The sequence below is a fragment of the Miniopterus natalensis genome, chromosome 18, assembly GCF_054644295.1.
Source record: "Miniopterus natalensis isolate mMinNat1 chromosome 18, mMinNat1.hap1, whole genome shotgun sequence".
Classification (NCBI taxonomy): domain Eukaryota; kingdom Metazoa; phylum Chordata; class Mammalia; order Chiroptera; family Miniopteridae; genus Miniopterus; species Miniopterus natalensis.
Window position 1 is genome coordinate 30455947 of NC_142098.1, and position 26331 is coordinate 30482277.

A 26331-nucleotide genomic window follows, 5' to 3' on the forward strand; every position below is an offset into this window, starting at 1 on the left:
AAAAGTGAAATGGAACCCAGGACCCAGAGGCAGAACCTTCTATGTGTGAGAACTTAGTTTGTGAGAGAGGGTTAGGCTCAACACTCACTCAGGAAATGACAGGTGTGTTTATGGATACATGAGAGAGCTCTCATTATGTGTGAAGTAATAATGCGATTACTTTACAACCTGCAAAAATAAACCTTAAAGGGTTTACACGATTAAATACGAAATTTAAAATGGTTAAGGTAATAAAGGAAATGATAGAGCAACATTGTTCATTGGGATAGAGAGAATTTCTCAGTTCATGGAAAATACAAACTATATAAAAAAGGCTGGGTTGATCTCCATTAAATTTAAGAATTTATATTCAAAACAATGAAGCTGTAGACAAAGATAACAGACATATGTCAAGGCAGGACAAGTTATTTGCAAAATTTAAAGCTGGAAATGAAGAATGTGAATTTTACAAGGTTTTGCTGCAAAACAAGAACATGATGGGAAATCAAGAGAAATAGGCACATTGTATGAATAGCAAAGAACATAAGGGAATACAAAGTGTGACAAGTATGTGACAAAAAGTGCAATCAACAGAAAAAATTACAGAACAAAGGGCGATCACTTTGCATTGTCATTTCGGTAGAGTAGAAATCTGTAGAATGCTTGAGAAAGTGAGGGGATAGAGAGCCCCTGGGTGCTTTTCGGATTGTTAACTGGTGTAGGCATTTCAAAGAGCAACGGCCATTAGGATGTATATTCCCTAGACACAAGCATCACACCCCTGGTTGCATCCGTCCTGCCAGACACTGTCACGAATGGTCACAAGGACTCCTATGTGAGGGTATCTAAAGGGAGCTGTTACTACAAATGACAGGAGGTAGGCTTTCAACTGAAATATCCCTCTGTACAATGAGGTAGTTCTCAGTATCTATAAACACTGGTGCATTTGTGGTGCTTATGTGACATCAACATTTTTAATCATTCCTCAGAACAATTGTGTTACCCTGTAAACAGAGTACTACAATCCAAATGTACAAAAATTAGGAAAGTACTGGGGGCGTTCATAATGCAAACATAATGCGTAACCCTTGAAACACACACGGCCATCAATGGAAGTTAGTTATTTTTTTTTTTAAGTACTGACTCCAGAGACTGATTGAGATATGATCTGAATTTTCTGGGTACATATTATGTATCAGACATTCGTGATTCATCGGCCAAATGGGAATGGTGAATGTGCCTACTTTAGGGACTTGTGATTTTTTTATTTTTTAATTAAGATAACTCATATAAAGCACTTCACGGAACACCTAGATCATCATGTGTCCTGATCAAAGTTTAGCTAATGCTTCTAATTTGGGGCTGCAATTTCTCATCCCAGACCTAACTGAATTCATTCAAAGAAATATAAGATATGTCAAGTTCTGCTATCCACATTTTAGTGATGAAAATAAATCATCTGCACTACACATCGATTTGCATTATGAAAATGATTAGATCTATGGTCTAAGCCTGGCACAATAAATTTTCGGGACCTGCCCACGAATCCCAGCACTTCAGTTAACCATGTGGTGGTCGGCTTTAGCTCAGGGGCCCAGAAACTCAAGCTGTGATGTGGCATATCTGCATATTCTTCCAAGTATTGCTTGGGTTAGTCATGCCTGTCTACTCTGCTGCACTGTCTTGTCGCCTTAATATCAGAGCAAAGAGAAGCTGTACCCGAAGTGATAAATTCCTACTACAGAAGCCTCCAATCTGTCCTGTGTCACCGCACACATCCCGTCATCTCATATTGGAATCAGGCCTTGACTTTTAGAAGGTCCTCCCTATGTTGATGCATTTGCGGAGTTACCTTTAGCAAAATCTCCTTGCAGCCAGGGATCCATGACCAGACGATGGGATCACTCATGCTGGCTGATTTATGCAGCAGCTCTTGAACTGTGTCCTGGAGAAGCTCTTTTATTCCTTCAGCCAAGAGCCTTTCAGATAGAAGTGACTCAAGCCATTTGAAGGAACAAGACGTGGAGAACGATCGTTTAAGACAAGGAAACAAAATGCTTTATTTACGAGTCCTTGTTCAAGCCTCCTCATGAATGTATCTAATTGAACATTTCCAACGTGTTTTCCATATGGGTCAACCCCTTTTCCTGGAATGGACTGTTGTTAAAATAAGACTGGGTGCTCTTATTAGTCAGGTCAACTGTGTTCTTGTTGGTTTTCTGCCTGCTTGGCCTGCGACAGTCTTACTTTCTCTGTAACTTTTGAAGGACAGTTTCCTCAATGTAAAATTCTAGGTTATTGGGGGTTTTTTGTTTGTTCGTTTGTTTTCTGTCAGTGCTGCTCAACTCAACTCCCAGCTACCAGAAAGGCTAGAGGGAACTGGGCAGACACGACCCAGTGTTGGTGATTATGGGCGAGGGGGCACTAGGAAGTGTCCGGGTATCACTTTGTAAAACCCTTTGGCAGTTTTTTATGAAGTTAAGCATATGTTATGATCTAGAATTTCCATGCCTAGTTATATATTCAACAGCATTCCTGTGTCACTTATTGAGAAAGCTTTCCCTTCGTTTATATCGTAAAACCTCGATATAATGGACTAATTCAGGAGGGTGTGGGGTGGGGTGTCTATTAAAGCCAAAAGTCCATTATATAATAAAACAGGTTTTCCGAATGCCCAGGTTAATTAAACAACTGACAAATTAGTTTACCTGTTTTTACTTATGTAGACAGGTGTGAAAAGTTTCATTTCACAGAAAAGTTTCCCACATGTATCCCAGTCATTTCAAACGTATGCTAACAGGCCTAGTAAATGCGGGCGTTGGCCAGTCCCCCAGGAAACAAATGCGCGCCCCGGGCCGGCTTAGCGCCCGTGGGCCCCCCCGCCCACAGCTGCTGACACTGCGGCAGTCACCCCAAGGCCAGGGGACAGCGCGGCCGACCGCCCGCAGCGACGCGCTGCGATCAGTGCTGACCGTTCCCCGAACATCGTTTACCAGCCGGGGGCTGACTCTCGGGTCTAAATAGGTAGACTGTGGTGTAGATATGTCATAGTTCTTTATGTCGGCTAAATTACTACAGTGTTTTTTCCAACATATGGCCTATTCGCTAAAGTTTATTTAAAGTAACAGTGAGTTAATAACAAAAAATAATCTGTTCCTTTAATTATAAGCAAATCTTGGTTAAAAGTATTTAAAAATTAACAGGGCGTTAATTTTCACATATGACATGCGGATCAGAAATGTCTGTTAAGTCTAAACTGTTAAATCGAGGTTCTCAAAATCCAGGGTTTCACTGTATTTTGGTGGCGTGGTTGCAAACCAAGTGCCCCCGTTTGTGTGTTCTTGGCCTCTGCGTACGTTCATTGCCTGGACCAGGTGGGGCCGGAGGGCGCCCCGCCTCCCAGCGGCCGGCAGGAAGGGGAGGGCCCAGGACAGGACGCAGGCGCGGGCCCAGAGACGCCGCGGGCAGGCCAGCAGCCCAGGGCCCCGTGACTCCGGGTGCAGAGGGACACCCTGGCGGGAAAGCCGGCTGGAGCCCCGCGCTGGCCTCACTTCTCCCACACTTTCCGAGTCCCTGTACCTGCGGGGAAGGCCTCACAGTCAGGTACAGTCGTGAGAAGGGCTTGCCAGTCACAGACAGAAGCCTAAGATTAAGGCCTCACAGTCAGGTACAGTCGTGAGAAGGGCTTGCCAGTCACAGACAGAAGCCTAAGATTAAGGCCTCACAGGTACAGTCGTGAGAAGGGCTTGCCAGTCATGGACAGAAGCCTAAGATTAAAACGGGGCACAAAGATTCCGGCCGCCTATGATGTTGTAGCCGTGACGACACAGTAACTGAGCATTGCTGGTCTGTGGAGATGCTGGGTACCGTGTGCATGAAGCCTCCGTGGAGCACAGTCCCGTCCTGGGCCTGCACTGTCCCTCGCCACTCGCTCGCTGACCCCGAGAGCAACGCCCGGTCCTGCACGCTCCATCCACGGTAAGGCCCATGCAAGTGCGCCGTTTTTTATCTCTTATTCCATATTCTCCTGTGTTTAGATGCGCAGTGACTTACCATTGAGTCTGGTGGCCTGCAGTATTCAGAACAGCAGCGTGACGCACAGGTTTGTAGCCTAGAAGCGATAGGCTGTACCACCTAGGTCTGTGTACGTGCCCTCTGGGATGTCCCCACGACGGCAAGATTGCATCAGGAGGCGCTGCTCAGAATGTACCCTTCCTTAAGCGATGCATTCCTGTACCCCAGGCCCTTGGATTTGCTCTTTAAGGTCGACTGGGCTCTTCTTAGAGTGTTTGCCTTTTGATATAAAGTTGAGGGTTAGCTTATCAACGTCTGCAAACGAAGGCCTGCTCTTCTTTTGGTTGGAACTGTCATGAACGTATAGATAAATTTGGGGAGAATTTGAAATCAACAATTTGGGTCTTTCCGTGGAGCGAGGTACATTCTAAGGTTGCTTGTACCTTTAAAATGACACGGATGTGGCTGCTGTTTCGTCCCTGGTTGCCGATCGTTCTGAATCTGAGGTTATTCGCACATCCCTCTGCGCTGCCTGTGACGTTTATGAATGCAAAGCTAACGACCATGGAAAACTGAAATTTACTTTTTTTTTCCCCCTCTCATTTTTTTATTGTCTGTGCTTATGTTTGGTTTCTTCCCTCGTTCATCTCCATTCGGTTTACCCATCTAAATCCCTTGCGTGTTCTGGTACTAATTTCATCCACAATAACAGTGGCACAGGAGAGGCCATTAGCCTTCTTACCGGTACTAAGAAACAACCTGTATTCGTGTTTATGGTGGAGAGTCATAAATTACATTGAAATATCATTCGGTTCGAGCCTTTCTCCAAGATTGCAAAGAGACGGATGGTCTCCAGGGGAGGGTTGTCATAGAAAGGAAAATCAAACCAGCTGAATAATACAGTAAGTCTCTGTATAAAGCTAGCTCAGCCAAGCAAGGATATGAAAGGTGGCAGCCTTAGAGGAGACGGCTGACAGATTTCATTTGTTGAGGATCAGATCCTGCCCGGTGTCACATGTCATCATTTCCCACCACCCTCTTGGTGTTCTACAGGCACCCTCTCCAGGTGCCGTCAGGGGAGTGTGCAGAGGCTGCCAGTTACAGGGCAGGCCTGGCTAAGTCAAGTGTATAAAAACCAGCCATTTTCTCCTAGCTTGTTGTAAGGTTCAAACAGAATCTCGAGTTGATTTCCTAATCGTACAGAGAGGAAGAGAGGCCAGGATAAAAAAGTTTTACTTCCCCCTCTCACTCCCTCTCGTCTTGGTTTCTGTCTTCCCGGCGTTCCTCTCTCCCTTTCTTCACTGTTGTTTTTTTCCCATTTTCTCTCCCCTAATTTTTCTTTAGCCCATCTTTATATTTTATTTAACTCACCCTCTGTCCCCACAACCAAAGCGACCACTTTCTACTTCTCGATTTCTCTTTCTCATTAGAGTTTTGTAATAATTCTTCCATAGTTCCTGCGTTCTGTCTTTTGATCGTCTGAGAGGAAATCCATCTAAAAATTGTCTAAGTCTCATGCTTGTTTCATCTGTAACCTTGAGGCAAAGTCTCCTTGACCTCTTCCTTCAGCCTCACCTCCTCCTTTCTCTTTTTATATCCGAATCCCAGCCTGTGTATCCATCAGGAAGGCAAGGTCTTCATAAAAAATCATACCGATTTTACGCATAACCTAGAAACATGGTATTCAGAGCTTTGCAAGTTATATTTGAACATGTGTATAAGCGCTTTAATACATCTTAACGATTTTCTCTCCCAAGGAAACAGAATTTGAGGTGTAGTCCATTCTGAGATTAGGATATCTGGGTCCCAATCTGAGCTCATGGTTCTCAGCCAACTTCATTTCTGACCCTACCCCGTTTCTCCTTTCTATCCTCAACAACTAAAATGCTGGCCGTGTAGTAATGATGGCAGTAATAATCCCCACAATTATTTCAGTAAACATTTTGAGTGTAATAATCAAATATGATAGCACTATAAAGCAGGCGTCGTAACCAGTTGTCCTCAACATACCTTATATGTACTATATGAAGTTGGATCTCTCTCTCCCCCTCTCTCCCCCTCACTCTTACACACTCACACACACAGTTCATACTGTATATAGTTATATGCCTATTAGATGAGTTTTGGGAAATAATTGTGAATGAATGGCTGAATAAATAAATCCTTTTGAAAAGAATGGAGACCCAATATTTATGATTTGATATTACCTATTCTGTTGTTCAAAAGAGCATTAACATAAAGTACACTGAAAACTGGACTTTGCTATAGTATTTTAAACTCAGACTTAATATAAAAATGTCTTTATTTCAGCCAAGTTAGACTGACTCCGCTAACATTTACATAATGCCCACTGTGTGTCTGTTACAGATCTAGGTGCTTTCTTATTTAAGGGACCAGTCAATGCATAAGAAAGCATTCCAATAAAAAGGCTTTAAAAATAGTATTTTAAACAGCACTGTCTGAGAAGAGCAAGGCAAAAAGAAAGCTGTTGTCTCGCAGTGATCAATTTCAGACAGTTTCAAAATGCCTCCGGCGATATCATTCTCACCGTCTCATAATGTTTTGCAAGTTGTTAGGAAGAAGACATTAAATCACCTTGGTCAGTAAAGCCATTATCTTCCCTATAACTCATATAAATCTACTATGTGCAAGAAATAATCATTTAATCACTCCACTGCTATTCTCATAGATAGAGCTCAGCCATTTTCTTTAGAGTTGTACTACAGAGGTTGCAGAACCTGTTTATACACACAAAGCAAAAATGTCCAAAAATGCACCACGTCCATCCTAATGGAGGGTTTAAGCATGTGCACACACTGCACACACACGCCTGCACACACACGCCTGCATACATACATAGACATGCAAGATTCACTTCTCTTTCACACTTCTAGCCACCCTCCTCCTAGCAGGAGCTCTCAGCTGCAATAGCTAACAAATTATTCTACAGTTTTCACTGTGGTTTACTTCATCCCAGTGCCTAGTTTCCAAATCTTAGGCAGAGTGATCTTCAAAATGTAAATCCAACCACTTACCTCTGTGATAGTCATCCAGTGTTCAAGCAAAAACTCCTTAATGATGTCTATAAACCCCTAGATTTTCTAGATCAGGAGTCTGAGAACTATGGCCCATGGGCTAAATAAATTTACAAGGTTATTTGTAAATAAAGTTGCATTATAATATAGCCATACATACTCACTTATGTATTGTCTGTGGCTGAGTCTGCACTATGATGACAGAGTTAAGCAATTGCAACAGGACTCTGCAGCCTGCAAAATCTAGAATTTACTATCTTGCCTGTATTTGTTTTCTACTGCTCTATAACCAACTACCACACATTTATCAGCTTAAAATAACAAAAATGTATTTTCTCCCAGTTTCTCTGAGTCAGGAATCTGGCACAATGTCACTGTAGTCTCTGTTTAGGGTCTCACGTGACTGAAATAAAGATGTTAGACAGTGCTAGGGTCTCCTTCCAATTACCTTGTGTTTGAAGAATCCAGTTTCTTGCAGTTTAAGACTCCTGTTTTCTTACTGGCTGTCAGCCAGTGGCTTGTCTCAGTTCCTATTAATGTTGGCTGCACCCATTGCTTGCCACACAGTCCCCTCCATCTTCAAGTCAGCAATAGAAAATGTCTCATGAGTTAAGTCCCCCTATACTGGAAATGTCTAAAGTCCCCTGTTTCTTACCTCTTTACCCAGATTTAAAGGTTCATATTATTAGGTCTGGCCCAGTAGGATAATTTCTTTATCTTAAGGTCAACTGACTTGGGACCTTTGTTACATCTGCAAAATTCCTTTCCAGCAGTATATAGATAAGTGTTTGATTGAATATTTTGGGGGAAAAAGTACGTGTACAACAGTGTCTGAAAATTTTGAGAGCCGTCTTAGGATTATGTCTACCATATGAGACGCTTTATAGAAAATGTTTGTTGACCCTGGTCTAGATCGACTTGACTAATCCAGACATACTTTTCATCATGAACCCCTTGCCCTGGGCCCCAGCAAAACTGGCTTTTTAAAAAATACATATGTTTTTATGAATTTAGAGAGAGAGGAAGCGAGAGGGAGAGAGAGATAGAAACATCAATGAGAGAGAAACATCAACACCAGTTGGTTGCCTCCTGCACTTCCCCTGCTGGGGATCGAGGCCCAAACCTGGGCATGTGCCCTGACCTGGAATTGAACAGGTGACCTTGTGGTTCATGAGTTGACACTCAAGCACTGAGCCACACAGGCCAGGCAATACTGGCTTTTATTGAGCTCTCATACTCACCAGGCTCTCTCCTACCATGATCATTTTTGTATGCCATTTTTTACTGTTAGAACACTTCTCTGTCTAATCTATATTTGGTTAACTCTTCTTTCTTCATATATTAGCTCATGGTCTCTTTCCATAGAGAATATACTTCAGCTCCCTGACCAGGTCCTCGCCACATCAAAAAGGTCTATCTAAAACTCCAACCTTCTCCACTTTTTAGCCATTGTCACAATTGTCATTCTATATCTATCACAATTATTCAGTAGGGTGACCCAGTGTCCCAGTTTACCTGGAACCGAGTTCCTGAAATCTGGACTTTCCATTTAAAACTATGTCAGTCTGGGGCAAAAACAAAAAGCTGGTCAACCTCTTATTTGATTAATATTAGTATCTCTCTTACCCCCTATTATCTAACATTTATGAGTTTATATATTATATATATTTACTAACTACCTGCAGTTTTACTTTTAGCAGGTGCTCAGTAAATAAAAATCTGCCTTTAGTTAAATCCTTCTAAAGAAATTCACAGAAAGGCAGTACTTTGCAACTTTCTACATAGAGTATTTGGTGCTAGCTTTCTCATATTTATTTGCCAAATCAGGTCTACCTTTCACTCATACTCCCTACACAAAAGCAGTTCTATGAACATCTGGAACAGAGTTCAATGAGACATAAACGCTAAAGAAAGTCCAGTGAAAGCTTGAAGCCAAGCGTTTGAAACACAAGGGAGATGGTATCGCTAATGTGTCTTTCTGATCTTGTTCAAATATGTGGATCCATTACTACAGCCAACTAGGTTTCATTTAAAAGTTTTATTTCCAGAAGAAAAACCCCCTTTTAATGGCAGAAGAGTTGCATACGTATTTAGCCAAACAACATATACAAAGGCTAATAAGCGCATAACAATTACTGTTGCTCAAAATCAATAGTAATTAGGGAATTTCAAATAGAAATCACTGCACATCTGGCAATACAGCTAAACCTAAAGGCCAGAGTTACCCAGTGTTATGGAGCAGGAGTTGCCAGAATGAGGAGCGGTAGGGAGCAATAAGGAACTTTCTGGAAGAATGCAGATGTTCTAAGCCCTGATGTGGTGCTTATTTCCAGAGGACACACATTTGTCAAATTCTGTACACTTAAATAGGGCAAATTTTGCTGTATTGGAATTACAAGTAAAGAAAGATGTTTTTTAAAGTTCATGGCTCATAACCTCCTCAGTTTTCTTCTAAAATTATTTTTAAAATATGTTTTCTTTTCCAAAGTATCCACAAATACATACTATGTACACACGCACACACATGCCCACACAGACAGGTCCACAGACACAGGTAGCTGGGAGAAGCTAGGCTGGTAAGTCTGGTTATGTTATTGACTAGTATCAGATCCAGGGGAATCCAAACCCATATGCAAGCTTAGCTATAGGGGGTTATCAAACAAAAAGTAAACAGAAAAATGTCACCTGTAGAGAAGAGAATTGAGCAGACACCCCACCAGTAAAAGAAGACCGTGTGTGTGTGTGTGTGTGTGTGTGTGTGTCTGTGAAAGAGAGAGAGAGAGAGAGAGGGAGAGAGAGTGAGTGTAGGATACAAGGATGCCACAGTATATGATTTTATACTTGTGACCCTTCAATCAGACATTCTCCATTTGAGTGAACTTGTATGGATTTTCTTTCTTACAAATAAAGAGACTTGATTAAAATGTAATGAGATGGAGAAGGAGATTTTGAATGCTGAATTTTAAAATGGTGACAAAACTCTTATGTACAAATATGCATATGTGCATGAGACTGGCTATCTTAGGACACTGGGCACAATTTGGTATGGCTTAAGTGTTGATTGAATGATAACTCTTGTTGTTGTACTCTGTATTGGGGCTGTAGTTCTACTGTAGTCCTACTGTGTATCAAGAGTGTATTTTTATATTTTCATACAGTTAATTATCATAAGAATTTTTAGATGAAGAAGTTGGTATTTCTGTTGTGTTACATAAAACTCCCCTCTTTCCATCTTATGTTTAGACCTAGCATCAGAATAAGACAAAGGAGACCTAGTGATAGATAGAAAAATGTCAGTTTAGCAAACAGTAAGTTAATTGCAGAATGTGCAGTCCTGGAAATCCACAGACGTCAACTATCCTCCTTGGTCGTCTGGCGATGTCTCCATAAGGTGATATATGGACCCCTGGTTGGGTCGGCCTGACCACGCATATTGGTCGTCTGGAGATGTCTCCATAAGGTGATACCTTGACCCCTGGTTGGGTCGGCCTGACCATGCATATCGGTCATCTGGTGATGTCTCCATAAGTTGATGCCTTGACCCCTGGTTGGGTTGGCCTGACCATGCATATCGGTCGTCTGGTGATGTCTCCATAAGTTGATACCTTGACCCCTGGTTGGGTCGGCCTGACCATGCATATCGGTCGTCTGGTGATGTCTCCATAAGGTGATACCTTGACCCCTGGTTGGGTTGGCCTGACCATGCATATCGGTCGTCTGGTGATGTCTCCATAAGGTGATGCCTTGACCCCTGGTTGGGTTGGCCTGACCATGCATATCGGTCGTCTGGTGATGTCTCCATAAGGTGATACCTTGACCCCTGGTTGGGTTGGCCTGACCATGGGTATTGGTCATCTGGCGATGTCTCCATAAGGTGATACCTTGACCCCTGGTTGGGTCGGCCTGACCATGCATATCGGTCGTCTGGTGATGTCTCCATAAGGTGATATATGGACCCCTGGTTGGGTTGGCCTGACCATGCATATCGGTCGTCTGGAGATGTCTCCATAAGGTGATGCCTTGACCCCTGGTTGGGTTGGCCTGACCATGCATATCGGTCGTCTGGTGATGTCTCCATAAGGTGATGCCTTGACCCCTGGTTGGGTCGGCCTGACCACGCCTGTTTAAAGATACATTGTCCACAGCTGCGTCTCCTCCTTAATTGCTTCGTCCAGGATCAGGGGGAGTGTACAGGGGCCAAGGCCCAGGAAAGAGAAACCTAAGGAAAAAGAAACTTAGACCCCTGCTCACATGAGTATGTGTGTTCTACAATTTATAAGTAATATAATTATATTTCAGATTAACTCAGGTGCTCAATCTTTGGAAATTATAAGTGCCCCTATCAACACAATTTGTAGGGGTGTATTTGAATACCGGCTGATTTAGTTCAGGGCTGAGCACAGAACTGTTATGCTATTTTGCTTCTCTCTGTATTTTATTTGTAGACTTCATTATCAAAAGATAGGGTCTGATTATAAAGACCTGCAATGCTGAGGAATTAGTTTGCACACTGAAATTAATTGAAAGCAATAAATATTTCTTGTAAGGCAAATGACACATTTGTTTTATAGGACATAAAACATACTTAATAATGTTTACATTCAAATCCAAACCACTTCCAATTCTTTATATTTTGAGTGATTAACTCCTGCTGTGGCCACTCATTACCCACCCTTGCTCCCTTCTGTGGGTGTGTTTTTACGTACTCGCGGTACTTTCACCTTCTCTTGCTTCCCAGGCATATTTGGAAAGCAAGGTGAATACTTGCATAATTGGGAAAAGTGAGTGTGTGAAGAGACGTTCTCTTAATGATTCTTCTCAGTATCTCCTGAGGTTCTCAGGCAAGACTCTGGATTCTGTGTGTAAGGGGGACAGAGGTGAGAAGTTGACCTCTGAACCTATGAATGAGGCTGGGGCATTCTGTGAACTTGGCTGGGAGAGGTAAAAGGTCCTTGGCATCTTTGTTTGTTTGTTTGTTGTTGTTGTAAAGCAGTCCTGTTGTCCTCTTGGCTCCGTAATACTGAATCTTATCCAATGTTGACTCCTACTCAGGGTCCTCAACTCTACTGCAAAGCTCTCACTGGGAAATGAACATTGTGCTTAATTCTCCAACATCCTGTTTCTGTAAGGGGATTCATTTGCTATTAACTACATCTTTTATTATTATTATTATTATTATTATTATTATTATTATTATTAACTACACCTTGAGTGAATAGATTCTTAATACCAAAAAAATAAAAATAAAAATAAAAAAGAATGTCCTCTAGAAAAGTTGAGCAATTAGCTAGACCAGCTCCTTCATTGTTCAGGTGGTGAAACCCAGTCCTCTCTCTCGACCTTGACCTTGAGTCCTGTCCTTGGCCCACTAATTCCAGTTTAGAAGGAATCCTGCTGAACCAGTTTATCAAAAATCCCATACCCTTGGTCTGACCACCATGTCACCTAGGCCTGCCCCTAGCAAAAATCCTGTGACATAAGTTCAGCAAAGAATTACCCTACCTATCAGTAATTGCCCCCCCCTTGGTTATATGTAATCCTTATTGTATTCAGAGCTGAACTCTCTCTCTTGTATTACAAACCCCATTGTATTAACCCCCATCTTGAATAAAACCTTCCTTAGTGTCCTTAATAAATATAATGAATAATTTGTCTTTAACATAAGATATGAAGTCAAATCTCTTGTCCAAACTTTGGCCTTAAAAAAAAAATCTTGATGTCCTTTGACAATAATTTTATACAGTTTATTCTTGTTTTTTTATGATCTGATGCTGTTGATTTCTTCTTTTTGTCTCTGCCTTTTTAAATTTTATACAAGGAATTTTACCCTGAAAAATCTAAGTGTTTTTGTGTGTGTTTTTTCTCTCTAGCTAACAGATCTATGGATAAGGGATAGTTGGTGGGGAAGGAGGAATATAAAGCTGGTGGCCAGATAATTCATCCTGTAATCCCAGTTTTGCCTCTACCTAGCTTTGGACTCTAAGGCAAATTACAGAATATCTTTAAACCTCCTTGAGAGTAGTTTACTGTATGGAAAATAATGCCCGCCTCAGAGAGCGCTTGTGAGTGATAGATAAGGTGGCACATGGTAAGCATGGCAAGCACTAGTTACCTAACAACTGTCCATTCCAGGGTCTTCCTTTTTGGAGGGCTTCCTCGCCTCTATTCTTGATTTTTTTTTTTTTTTTTTGATAAGTAATTACAGTTATTTATCCTAGTCACATAGAAGCCGGATAATATGATATGAGAGGCATTCATAATTTCTAGTGCTGGTGTGGGGAAACTTGGAAACAGTTCTTTTATACACCCCCCAAATAACTCATTAATTAAAGCTTTAAAGTCATTAGCTTCAGAGTATTTAACTGCACAGTTTTGTTTATATTACCCAGCGTTGAGGCTTCTGTTGTTGTTATTGCTTGTTTGTTTACTTGCTTTCTTTAATAATTTCAGTATTTCTCAAAGTATGCCCAAGTTTTTAGGGAGAGCACATTAAAATTCATATCCCAGGCCCTAGCCTCACTTCATATCTACTCAGTCTGAACTTTTAGGGCTGATCTCTTCTAGTATGTTTTTGTTTAACAAGAAAATGTTTGAGAACTGTTTTAAAGAGAGAAAATTAAAGTGCGTTAGCAGCTCAATGAGGATTTTCTTTCCTCTGGAATCTACTGAGAAAGCAGCCTACTCTGGGAGCAGGAAGGCAGGGGGGAGGGGAAAGCCAGAATATAAATGGAAAAGACGTTTTAATGTGTTTGACACTGATACACGTCAACTCTGGGAGCCTTGAGAAAAATGTGTACACTGAAGCATCGCAGGCATGGCGATGAAGATCATCTTCGGCTGGCAGCTGAGATCAAAGTCAATCCCAAGGTTTTTGTTAGGAATTTCCGCCACTTGCTAAAGTATACACAGTGTTCTGGTCAAGAGAAGCGGGATCTTAATATGTTACCTTAAAGTGATAACAGTGCAAATATGTTTACGTTTTTTGAAAGAAATGGCATAGATCATAGATTGTAAAGTTTATTCAGTGACATAATGAAAACAAATATGGAGCAGTACTCAGCAATTAAAAGGAGTGAACTATTGCTACAAATAATAACTTGGATGAAGTTTAAGGATATGCAAAGTGATAATAACCAGCTTCAAAAGTGTGTGTTTGTAAACTATATATAAAATATATCTTATATATACAATTATTGATAATAATATATTATAGGGTGTATAAAATTTATGTATGTATGTATACTTTATTGGTCTATGCCTGTAGAGAACCCTAATACAAATGGGAACAAATCAGAGACTAGGGGAGATAGGGTGTGATTATAAATTGGTTGCATGCGGGTGCTTTGAGATGAGAGAACGGTTCTGTATCTTGATTGTGGTGGTGGTTATCAATATCTATCAATGTTCCCTGGCTGGGTAGCTCAGTTGATTAGAGCATCATCTCCATATGCCAAGGTTAGGGATTCAATCCCTGGTCAGGGCACATACAAGAATCAACCAATGAATGCATAACAAATCAATGTCTCTCTCTCTCATCAATAAATAAATATATTTTAAAATGTAGCCCCGCCAGGCATGGCTCAGTGGTTGAGCATCAATCTATGATCCAGGAGATCTCGGTTCGATTCCCTGTCAGGGCACATGCCCGGGTTGCGGGCTCCATCCCCGGTCGGGGGCATGCAGGAGGCAGCTGATCAATGACTCTCATCATTGATGGTTCTCTCTCCCCCTCTCCCTTCCTCTCTCTGAAATCAATAAAGATATATTAAAAATCTATAAATGTAATTAAACATCCTAGGACTATACAGAATGGCATATGAAAGATTTTTAGAATAACACTATCCCATTGCATTTTTGCCCCAAGCACAGTGTTAGTATATAGAATGTACTATACGGACATTGATTCCCTTTGTTTTCATTTTATGTATGGAAATCCCTGAAACAGAGCTTGCGACTTTCCCAGGACATGCAACAGTATTCGAATTTTAGAATCAGAGAATGTTAGTGTAGGAACTGTCTTTTGATCATGCCGTCCCGTCCTTCCCTGGATGGCTGGGACCAGGACTCATCCACCCCTTTGTAGTCTGTAATGCTTTGCATTAAAGTAATGGTTTATCTACTGGAACAGCTGAATATCTATTCAGAGCCTCACTGCTTAGATTAAACGGAAAGAACCACAGTGTATCAAACACAAAATAAATAATTTGACTTCTAGAGTGTCCTGACCTGGATTATGTTGACTTGGAGTGCTGCTTTTGTTCCTGGTCACAGAGTGTCCTTTTTAACAGAACGTTTACTTGAAGCAAGTTTCTGAATTTTTCCTGAGAATCAGATAGGCGCATTTCAAAAGAAACGACATTAGTCCTCAGGGTTTTGAATCACCATGTGGATGAGGAAAGGCACCGATTCTATACTGTAGGTTGTTATCTAGATTCATTCTGAGTCCAACGGAATTCAAAAGCATGAGGAAAGAACAGCACGTCCAGGTGCTTAAAATTCTGTTTTACTTTGTAACGTGGCCTTGGTCGGTAGTAACTCCCTACGCTGGAACTGTAAAAATAAAATGAAGGGGAGTAAGGGGTTGGCGTCGGAGCCGCTTGCCACCGTGTGGCGCGGGGACCGGTCCCTGCGCCCGCCCGCCCGGCTGGCCGCCTGGGGACTCAGCGGGGAGCCGGCTCCGGCGCAGGGCCCACCGCTTTGCTCCGGCCACTCCGACTCCACCGTCTGAGCCTGTGGCCTCCCCGGCTTGACCGCAGCAGTGTCCTCACTGGCTTTTATTGCACAGGCAGGATTCATGTTCTGTCGTCAAGAATAATAATAGAATTATGAATAATGTATGACAATATAATTATTAGTGCATATTATTATTATTACATAAATAATGGGCTTGAGTGAGGAAGTAGAACAGAGCTCTCCGTGTGCCCGGTGTCCCTAAGTCCCTATGGCTTTGCTGCTTAGCATCATTACTGAAAAGCGTGCAAAATGCGCGAGCGGGCGGTGCAGTGTGGGGCGGTGGCGGGCCCGTCCCCCGGGATCTCCTTCCGAGCGGCCTGTGTCCTCGGTGCCGGGCCACACGGGGCCTGAGGCGGGAGGCCCCCGGTGGGGCTCTGCATTTGGGCCCTTCCTGATGGGACAGTTCTCCCGGGGACAGAACGAACCCATTAACCAGGGAGGGACAGCTGTGTTTGTCAAGCCGTCCTACTTACGCGGGCAACCCAGTCATTCTCCAGCATGCCCTGCTGTCACTCTCCGCTCTTCTCCTTCGTCACCAGACAACCATAACAGCCTTCAGAATATGTGAAATGTATCATATCAGCATCTCCTTCAACTGAAGGAGCCCCCTTGATTAGGATCACCCTGCACAATTCTCCCTGCAGCTTTTCCCAGTTCTTCCAAAATGACGATGTCTCTTCTTTGCTAATGAGTGATGCCTTTACCTTCCTTTTCTCTCTGGGCGGTAGTGACACCCTCTTGACTTTGGTGGTCAATGTCTGAAGTTCCTTCTCCTTTTGGGGCACTTTTTTTTTTTTTTCAATATGGTTGCATAATCTAATCTCTCAGGTCAATAGTCAGCTTTTCCTGAGAGGGCTTTCTGACTGTTCAATTGATATTCCTTATTATTACCATCAGCTTTCTCAAGAGTGCCTTAGACACGCCAGGGTTTTCTTTCTATGTTTATGATTTTTCTATTTTGTTTCTTAGCTCTTTTAGGACTGGCTTATTTGGTAAACACCCTACTCCCAGTGTTTAGCACAACATCTGTCAGTAAGTTCTCAGTAAATATTGTCGTTCAGCTGAATAGATGGCATAGTTACAGGATTGTCTTAGACAAAGAAGGAATCCTTTGAACAGAATCTTTAAAGGGCCCGATGAAGGACCTAGGACTGAGAAAGAAGACACATTTTGCTGTCATTTTATATATAAGATTGTTCACATAAATGCAATATATATTAAGATCTACATTTTAGAATATAAAGATATGTTAAAAAGTAAAATTGTTTGTTGCCTTATGACCTAAAAACTCAGTGAAATCATTGTTAACAGATATCTATTTTTAGATTTTTTTTAATGCCTCTGTTTGAAAATTGCTACATGCCATGAAAAAGTATATTGCTATCCATCTATTAATACCTGTATATAATATGTGGGCGTGCATTTTGTGTATGGGTAACTTATAACTATATTCCATCATTTGGATTATTTTTTATCTCTTCTATTGCAAAATGCACTGCAGTGAAGACCTCCCTGTGTGATTCTTGATGTCCTTCCCTGATTATTTTTGTGCCACTTTCTGAGTGATTTCCTTGACATTATCCAACACATGTATAGTGGTGTTTTTTTAATTTTTAATTTCCCAGAACTCTTTCTTATTTTCTATGACTTTTACATAACATCTTCTTTGTGTTTCTTGGTTGAGATATATATTTTTGCTCCCTCAGAAAAGATGGCACATTGCTATTGGTGTCAGGCTTTGATTTTCTTCTGAAAGACTGTGTTCATTTCCTTTCACTTCTTTCTTTCGTCTCCTTTGTCTTGATCTCCAGCTTTCTAGTAGAGACCCTCTTCAGATGTCTAAATATCTGGTGATCTCTGGATTACTGTTCATACTGAAAAATAACTAAATGTTTTCTAGTTAACTCTGGTCCAATGGTGGTTAGTATTTGTCAAATGGTACAACTCATTGGGGCATAAAGCAAGAAAACGAAAATCGTTTTCCTTCAAGGAATTCAATTTTTTAAAAAAACACACACAAAACCTTTAAACCTCCAAAATGGGCTCAATATAAACTGGCTGCCAAAAACTTGGGGGCTAAGTAGCAGGGGGTGATTCTGGGTAAGGTGAACCTTACATTTCAATGAGTAAGATTGCACTTAAGCCCTTGCGTTTACCGCCATGCCTCTCACAGCCTTCCGCTGGGTCTGTTTCTGCATCAGGGGCCACATGGAGAGAAAAGGGAGGCAGGAATCTGTTGCTCATTTCACCTTCAACCACCACCCATTCCTGCCTCTAATTCCTGAGACTCCATGGGTTAATTCTGGGCAGATTCAATTATTATTATTATTTTATTTTATTTTTTTAAATAACACTACATATTAAAACACACACACACACACACAACAAAACTGTTTAAGGTAATGCTGGTTTGTAACATATAAATCCCAGGTGTGCCACGTGATCAGTTGACATTGCCTGATCTGCATTATGCTCAGCGTCAAAAGTCTAGTTTCCACCCATCAACACACGTTTGAGCCCCTTGGCGGCTTTCACTGTCTCTTCACCCCCTTCCGCTGTGGTAACCACTGATGTGGTTTCTGCTTCCGTAGGTAGTTTCTGTTTTTATTTTCCATAAATGAGGGAAATCGTATAATGTTTGTCTTTTTTTTCATCTTACTTATTTCACTTAACATAATACCCTCAAGGTCCACCCATGTTGTCTCAAGTGGCAGGATTTCACCTTTTTTTAATGACTGAGTAGTATTCCATTGTAACACTATGCTTTTCACTTCTGATTCTTTGCCCTCTGTCAAGAAAATTAGCATTGATATAGCTGCTATAAGTCTTCCAAATATGTGCTGACTGTTTTTATGTGCAAGTGTCTCTTCTCTCATCCTTTTAGTACTTAGATGTTTTCATAAAAAGGAGTCATCTACTATCATTTTAGTATATGTCTGGATGATGAATGCATGAATTTGATAAAATATGTTAAGCTTCTTATTTTATTCTGTGATGAAAAAATTTAATTGTACATGCACTAATGCACTATAGACTTACAGCCTAAGTTAAATAAGAATGTCTTATTTGAGATAAACTTCATGTTGCATCTATAATTTTCAGATATTGAATTGCAGTCAAATAAAGGGTCATTTCTCTTCAGAGATTTATAGTTTAGCAGATGCCCCAACTATTATGTCTCTCTGGTTTCCACTCTGTATTAATTAAAAGTCTCATTTCTTCTGTCCTTGGCCATAGACCACTGATCTGAACAATTACTCCAGGCAGAATCTGCTGTAGCACAAGCTCAGGTGAATAATAAAATAGAAATATACTGCTGTTAATTTTAAAGCCTGTCAATGCCTTCAGATGAGAAAAAAAAATTTGTTTTTCCATTTTAATTGTTGATTGTAGAAAATAAAACTTTTCCCCCCCAAAATCATCTTTATATACTATATAATATGCTAAGATATTTATATATTTCTAATCTTACTATCACAACACTTCAAGGAAATTAGCATTTACATCCGACTTGTTATTGGAGCCATTTGATAGATGACATAATTGAGACTTAGAAAAGTTAAGAACTTGATTAAAAACACATGTAATGGTGTTAATAACACTTAATATATTCTAAATGTTTAACCTGAGCTGGTCATAGTAATAATTGCTTTTCATTTATTAGCACATTTAATCTCCATAACATTTTGTAGCTATTGGTAGTATTATATCCATTTAACCAAATTGGAAACGATAATTAGAAAAGTTTAAAAAGCAAAACAAAACTATCCAATAATGAAACATAGTTGTATGTCTGGGGTTTGAGATGATGGGAGTTTGATTCTAAAATATACTCTCCCACAACCATCACGTGGCTGTTATGTGCATGTGCCCATCAACTATATGGACATTTTTGAAAATGTCAATACTATTTCGAACTTAAAGCAGTGACAAAACCTACACGTTGTCTTAGACCATCTAGTCTTGTATCTCTTCTCTCATTTAGTGATAAATCTAGTATCAAACTTAAGTCAAGGACATGGAATGTTTTTTAATTGAATTTATTGGGGTGACATTGGTTCACAAAACCATACAGGTTTCAAGTGTGCAACTTAACAAAACACCATCTGCACCCTGCATCGTGAGCCTGTCACCCCAAGCAAAGTATTTTCTGTCCCTATTTGCTGCCCCTTTGCCTGCCTCAACCTACTCCCACCCCCTTTCCCTCTGGCTGTCACCACACTGTCGTCTGTGTCTGTGTGTCACATGTTTTTTTGCTGAATCCCCTCGCCTTCTTTCATCCAGCACCCCACCCCCTTCTGAAGTCAGTATCTAGGATATTACGTGGCAGAGACATTTCAGTAGGAGTCTTTTTCCCCTCAGCCGCACTTCACACCTTTAATATCGTTCAAGAACATTCATTCATTCAGTGTTGACACCATTCACAGTTGTGCAAATGGCATTATCACGTTGTCAGGCGAGTTGAAGCAATTATCTCATGAGTCTTAAGTAATGCACACATTGACATATATTTGCCTTTTGATAACAAGGCCTGATCTGTCAGCCGAAAAGCGGGTCTATCGTTGAAATGCTTCTCAGGCATTTATTTCATTCCCTGGCGAATAACCACGTTGACAATAAACAGTGATATTCTTTCACTTAAGGTGAGTTTTAGGATTAGAGAGCTGAGTTAGCACTGGCAGCCTGGCATGTATTAGCATATGAAAGCACTCAGCATTTGGTCTCTTGGGAAAAAGGGTAATTAATCATTGACAAACAGATCGTAATTCTTATTTTGCATGATAGTGAAGAAATAATATCTCAGCTTCACACAATCTGGGTTTCCTCGCGGGGAGAGGAGCTGAGAACTGCACAGTGGGAAACTCTGTAGGAGTGTCTGAACGTGAAGAGCCCCGTGGGATGGAGGGAGGGTGCGTTTCTCAGAACAGAGAAGTGTCCTGGGGAGGTAAATGATCACAGTGAACAAACTCACTAAGATCCTTTCCCACTACCGAGAACAGTGGTCTGATAACGGCTATTTATTTTCAGTATGTGTTTTTAAAAAACATATAGTCTAGTGTAAGGAGAAAAGCAGGAATTGTCAGCTTACACTCCTGTAAAACCAGGAGTTCGCGCCCCTCCGTTTTAGGTACCGTAAGTGCGGTTCCTTGCCAGCGTCTCTCAGAGCTGTTTGCCGTCCAGTGGCTGGTGCGCATCTGAAGGTGGGCCTCCTCTCCGCTGGCTCTTTAAGAAGATTCGGTATTGCCACGCAGCATTCATTCATTATTTGTACAAATTCGCTCATCCATGAACTCTGCTCAAATGTTGACCATCAGGATGGAATCAGATGATAAATAAATAAAATTATATGTTTTTGTATAGACCACTATAATCCAGCTAGATTTTTTTTATTTAAATTTTTTATTTTGATTTGTCATGGCTGTAGCAGAGAGCCTTTATTCTGGGATTTCTGCAGCCCCACTACTAAGGAATAGCATTCTGAAGAATCTAACAAGTGCCTCATTTTCTAGGAGGTCTTTCTACTGCGGCTGCTGGTATCACCAACTATTGCAGACTTGTTTGGATTCTGATAATTTAGAGTCTATTCCCTTCTAGTGGTTCTTTCTCTGGCCTGACATAGTTTCTTCTTATGCATGTATGGAGATCAGAATCCAGCCCGTTTCAATTCTTATAAGCTCTCCACTCATGCAATTTCTTCTTTTCCTGTACTATCTCCTGAAAATTCCACTTGCTTCAACCTTCACCAACTCTGATCTCTAAAACCTCTACTCAGTAAGCTGATTAGACTCTTTGGATCTTCCCTTTATGTGGCCTGAAAACTGTGTCCATGCCATAAACTGAGGCAGCAATAGGCTTACCTAAATTTTATCCCTTCATTCAGGCATCCTATGACTTTTCTCTAATGTCTAAATATTTATATTTTAATGTATTTTGAGTAGTGATCCAGTCGCTCAAGGCAGGAGAGCAAACCCATAGCAGAAATTTTTTCTTGGGTACGAGCAGACATGTCTTTCCTATCTAAAACTACATTAGTAAAAAAGAAAATTATAGTTGAAAATTACATAGCTAAAAGTAAAAATTACACAATGCGACCATTTACTTAATTTCTCTGGCTTTGTATTCTCCTTTGCCGAAAGCTATTTTGTTCTTTAAATTATCACCTGTGAATGGTTTAACAAACTGCTTTGCACAAAGTATATTCTCAATAAACATTGAGTGAATGATTGGAGAATAAATGATGGAAAATTATGCCATCTTTCCTAAATAATGGGAAATCGGTTGGATAGCAATGAAAGTACCAGAATACTGTCTTGATAGGGAGATTTTTTTTTTTTTTTTTTTTTTTTTCATTTCATTGGAGTCTGAAATTTACTGGCTTCCTGGGCTGGCGATGAATGCTGAAGTGAGAACATGTGAGAATGCTGCTTCCCCCCCTTCCTTTCTTAAATAAATGCTCATTAAATATGGAAAAGTATTAGACCAATCTCTCCTAGTGTGGCCATTTCCTAGGCACTGCTGTCATAGTAGAGTGGAGCAAGTTCATCTGATGACTGGAATTACAATCTTACCGTCACCCTTGACTAAGAAAACATATGATTTTTGGAGAGGAAGCTTCAGCATTTTGGGTCTAAGTTTATATCATATAAAATGAAGTCGTTGGCCTAACTAAAGTATCCATCGTGCTTGAGAACTCGGTCAATGCTATTAAAGACAGTATTTCTCTTCTCACTTCTTCATTTTTATTAGATGTGCTTGCTAGAGAGGGTTGCTTGATATTATTGTTTTGTATTTTTTCACATCTTGCCTTAGTGAGAACATAAAAAGAGAAATGACTCAAAGAGAGGAAGTAACAAAAATATCAATAATACAAGATGCGATATAACTTTATTGTATTTGCTATGACTTTTCAGAGCAGAGATAAAGCTAGCAGAAAGTTCTTTATCTGGTCATTAGTTCAGTGTTCCATAGAATAAAGTACTTTTGAGCTATAAAACTGGGCTGTATCATTTGATTTGAGAGAACCGAATATGAACTTACTAACATATATTACTCAATAGAAATTTTACATCTGCTTCTAAGACTTGTATAATTAAGTATATCAGGATTACATATAGTACTCTATTTGTCTCATTTTATATGTTACTTTTAAAATTTATTCCTTGAATTGTCCCCATAGTTGCCTTTGTATTTTGAGAAGAGTTGACTTTTAATAGCACTGTAAGTAAGCTGGTAGTATGTAATAGCAATGAGACAAGTCATGTATATAATCTACTTGCTTTATAGTTAGCACTCTGATGATTTACACATTACATTTTATTATAAGATAAGACACAATTATTATGGAACTATAATTCTAGGTATTTGAGTTCCATAGTTGTAGAATAGAAGTAACTACAATTTCTAACACTATTGGGATATTGTTGGGGAAAGGATGTGCTGAGATTATCTTCTTTCTTCTTACCATTATGGTTATAAGACAGGTGGCAGTCTAGTTAAACATTGTGATTTTGTTTAAAAAGTTTTTAAACTATTTATTTACTTATAAAAAAAATAAAAAGCATCAAACAGTATCCAAGGTGCTGGAAATATAAAAGCAAATGAGTAGACACAGGATCAGCCTTTACAGAACTAGTTCTCTCCTGGGGTAGATAGTAGAGAAATAATCTATAAATAAAAACACAAAATTGCCAGCCATGTGAGCTGTGAGGAGAACCACCAGGGCCATACAAAGTGATGTATGTGGGCTGAGGGACAGAGCTAGAGAGTCCACATCCACAGATCATCCACAAGTCTCTGAAGACTCCATGTCTCCCAGTGATGGAGCTTCTCTCCAGTGCCTACTCTACACCTCCATCTGGATAGACTACAAACACTTCAAATGTACCAGGTACACAATCAAATCTATCATTTAATGCCTACATTTTCTAAGCTTAGCCGTATGCCATCTTTAATGATTTACTCCTACTGATTTACCAGCAAAATATCTCTGAAGCACATTCCTCCTCTCCAGCTCCACTTCGGGGTGCTGAGTGGATATCTGATTCTCTGTTGCCCACTTCACAAGTTATACATACATAATCTTCACCCCAAGGTAGTTACTGTTAATCCTTGGCTTTTGGACTCCAGAGCTTGCCTTTTAAATCACTGTTCTTTTACAATATCTTTTTTGAACTGATTGACATCCCTGACGTGCTGATCTGTCACGCACAGCCTTGCTGGATCACCAGTGTTCCCTCCAACACAGCTTTCTCTGAGATTTTCTCTCACACACATCAGCAGTGCAGAAACTTGGCTGATAACAGTGACCACCTTGGTCCTTAAAAAAAAGGTGTATATGTACATGTATTCTATAATTTATATATATTATATATACGCCATATTTCTATCTATCTATCTTCTATCTATCATCTATCATCTATCTCTATCTATCTATCTATCTCTATCTATCTATCTATCTATCTATCTATCTATCTATCTATCTATCTATCTATCTATCTATCTATCCATCCATCCATCCATCCATCCATCCATCCATCCATCCATCCATCCACACATTTTTTTTTTTTCAATGACCCAGGTCACCTTGCATCTGCAGAATCATCAAAGACTAGAAATCTGTATTTTTCATAATATTTCAGGTGGTTGTGATGATGAACAGACATTGTTGAGCTGTGGTTTCCAGGCGGTCTGAGCTTCTTACTATGAGTCGTATCTACCCCAGATGCGGCCACCGGCTCCACCCTTTACCTTCTAACATATGTTCCAATGTCACTGAGCCATGTTCCTCAAACACACCATCTTCTCTATGATTCCGTGATATTTCCTAAAACATAAACTTGTCGGGAACTATGCCCATCCTCCATCCTTTTATTAAATTAGCAAGTTTCTGGCCTACCTCTGACTCTACACATACTTGCCCTCTTAGGGGAAGGTTTCTCTTTTCCTCCTGTGCCTGGTTCCACCCTTGGTTCTCCTGTTCTGTCCTGTGTAAAAGGATTTGATCTAACAATTATTAGCAGGCCCCTACTGCCCACTGAAGGAGGCATTAGAAGGAAAATTATGTAAGAGCAAGGAGTTATTGGTTCTGCTGTCTACTCTGAGATCCATCCTTCACTTGCTTGTGATGATGATGAGAATTAATCAACTGGAGCCAATACTATAAACATTCAGGGTTTTTAAAAATTTTTATTTATTGATTTTAGAGAGTGGGGGGAGGAGGGTAGGGGGGGAGAAAGAAAGAAACATCCATTTGTTATTCCACTTATTTATGCATTTTGACCCCTGTATTTGCCCTGACCAGGGATCAAACCCACAACTTTGGTGTATGGCAACGACACTCTAACCAACTGAGCTACTCTTCCGGGGGGGTGGTTCTAGTCCCGTCGGTGCCACTGCGTCGCTTATCTGCATAGATTGTCTTTGAAATGCTTTCAGATTCCTTGGGCCTTTCCTGTTGTCTAGAAATCGAAGGACACAAAGCCAAAAGCATCATGCCTCTTAGAAACTCAACTTCTCCATGTTCAGAGGCATGTGATTTAAGAAAAATAAGTGACCCCGCTCCTGTTGGAGGCTCTGCTCTGCCCCGCGGTTCTCCGTCTCCACGGCCTGCGGTGATATATCTGTCCCCCACAGGACCCCGAATAAGAGCCGTCAGCCAGACACGCTGAGGACCAGGTCACCCCTAAACCGGGGCTCCAACTCGGTCTATTCAAACATGTTTTACTTTCTCCCAGTGACTTTCTGTTACTATTTCTTTGGCTTGTTCAGATAAAGGGCTGTGGGGGAAGAGGGAAACAGTAGAACAAGAGAGCCATCAAAACACAAGTGCCAGTTCACCGGATAAATAAGACCTTGATATTCTTCCAGTCGGAAAGCCTAACATTTGTTAAGCTTCGGTGCTTGACCTTGGACCTGGACCTCTGGGATCCAGAATTTTTATTATTATTATTTTTGAAAGTTCTGCTTGATGTAATAGTCATAATACCCCAAAGTTCCGGACTGTGTAGAGCTGTGCTGATCTAGAAAGTTCTCTCTATTTAAATGTGCAAAAAGGTAACATTTTGTGTCCAAAGTAGAGCCCCTTCTGCTGCTTGAAGCATGAAGCAGAGCCCTAATCAGACCAATGTAACTGTTGTTTAAGAAAGTAAGATTGCCATGCTTTATTTTCTTGCACGATTTACCCTCTTACTTCCAATAACAATCTAAGATCCTGGAATGCAGATCCAACATCTGCTTTGCTTTTGTACTGCTCATGGGTCTCATTGCTCCCCTAAATATTTGTAAGTCTGAATGGAACATGGACTTGAAAACAGGCACAAGGGTGAAGTCATTGAAGAATGAATTTATAAATTAAAAACATTAGGTAGTAGGTTATGTCTCCCCTAATCTGAGCTAGCATTAAACACAAAAGAATCTGACAGCCTTTGACAACAGTGGCAAATTTAGTAAATCCTGATTCTTTATCTATTTTTTTTGTCTTGAGTGTCCAACAAAGTCTTTGAGATGCAGAATGATTACCTTAGAAAGACACTTTTGTTTTCTAGATTAGCAATAATTGGCAGTCTTCCTA